Source organism: Rattus norvegicus, chromosome 8, assembly GCF_036323735.1.
Source record: "Rattus norvegicus strain BN/NHsdMcwi chromosome 8, GRCr8, whole genome shotgun sequence".
NCBI lineage: Eukaryota > Metazoa > Chordata > Mammalia > Rodentia > Muridae > Rattus > Rattus norvegicus.
In genome coordinates, this window is record NC_086026.1 from 109,962,550 (window position 1) to 109,964,588 (window position 2,039).

A 2,039-nucleotide genomic window follows, 5' to 3' on the forward strand; every position below is an offset into this window, starting at 1 on the left:
GGAAGTCCATCTCCTCTGCCATCTAATCTAATCTTCTATTGACTTGTTTGCTTTGTCAAGTATGTATTATGTATGTATGTGTTTGTTTGTTTGTTTGCAGTACTGGGGCTTAAACAAGGTCCTCAGCTTTTGCTTCCTAGTCTCCCTCTGTTGACTTGTTTGCTTTTTATATATTTATTTATTTATTTATTTATTTATTTATTTATTTATTTATTTATTTGCAGTACTGGGAGTTGGACCTAGAGCAGCTTTCTGCCCAGTATGTAAGTGCTCTGCTGTGAGCCAAATCCCCTGTAGACCTTCTCGTTTTTGAAAACAGGGCTAAGTTGCCATAGCGAACCCTGGACTTTGTGAATCACCTGCCTCATCCTCCCAGTATCTAGAGTTACAGCCCTAGGCTCTGCCCCTCTGTAGTGTCCTTTGTAGGCAGAACCCTATGAAAGAGATACTAGCTAGCATCGGAAATCGAGATGGGTGGGGCTGGGCCTTAGCATCATACAGGAAGTATAGAAGGGAGCTAAGACAGTTCTTAATAATCAGTACCACATCAACATGGGTGTGAGCAGAATGAAATAACAGCCCAAATTACACTCAAATTAATGCTGCCTAGTATGCTTTCACAGACCTTGACGTGCCTTTGAAGAACATCTCAGGATACCATATCAGGATTCTGCTAGCAGATTACTGCTAGTGTTAAATTTTTTAATTATAATTTTTCTTTATTCTTGAGAGTTTCGTGCATGTATACAATAAAATATTATCATATCTGTCCCTATTTCCCTCCTCTAACTCCCCATATACCCCTCAACATGTTCTACTCCCAACTTACTGACTTTGGTTTTGGGTTTTGGTTTGGATTGGTTGGTTTGGTTTGAGACAAGGTATCTCTGTATAGTCCTGACTGTCCTAGAAATAACTTTAAAAAAAAAAAAAAAGAAAGAACCCATTAAATCCAATTAGTGCTGCCCATAGTCGGGGGAGGGGAGCCTGGAACACAGAAACATACAAGTAGGAACATCCACAAGAAAACCACAGTCTCCTTCCTCCCTCCCTCGGCAGGTGTCAACCCACGCCAACTGAGTAAGGCATGGGTCCTGGAGAGCCCCTCTCCCACTTGTGCTAGAACAGTGCCGAGCTTCGCCTTGTCCAGGTCTTGTGCTCGTAAGCCCAGCTGTTTTGAGTTTATCAGTCAGTAGACACGTCAGTGTCCTTTTTTTTTTTTAAAGGAGTATGTCTGCTTTGCTTAATACTTACCATAGAATCATAAACAGGAACAGCTATGAAAAAGATATGCATAAAAGGAGATAAAGAGACTCGTCCAAACATTAGATCTCACATCATCAGGTAAAAAGCTGTGTGTACTATGGATTATATACAGCTGGTGAGAAACTATACCCTACACTCATTCTCTATTCAGTGCTGTAGCCTACTGTGGAAAGACAGATTTTCCATTCTAGCGTTTAGACTCCCTGTTACTGAAATCCAGCTTTTCTTCGCTCCCCTTTCTATCCCCTTTTAGGACCTCTTAGATTTCTAGTGGAAAAATAGATTTTAGCTAAGTGTTCAACATTTTATCCTATACTGTAATTATGATAAATGAATATTTTTGGATATTGAATGTTTGTTGCACATTTGTAGAACATTAAAAGTAAGCACTTTTGCCAGTCATGGGGGTGCATACCTTTTTTTCTTTCTTTTCTTTTTTTTCGGAGCTGGGGACCGAACCCAGGGCCTTGCACTTGCTAGGCAAGTGCTCTACCACTGAGCTAAATCCCCAACTCCCATGGGGGCGCACACCTTTAAAGCCAGCACTCAGGCAGCAGAAGCAGGCAGAGTTGGCAACCAGTCTGGTCTACATAGCTCCAGGTCAGCCAGGACTACATAGAGAAACAGGGTCTCAAAAACAAAACAAAAACATGTTTCAAATTTTAGAAGTTTATGCCACCTAAGAGTTCCAGCCTTGGTCTTTAGTGATGGAGAATTCTACCACAATTACCTTCTATTAATAATTGTAAAGACACAAAGTTCATGACACATTT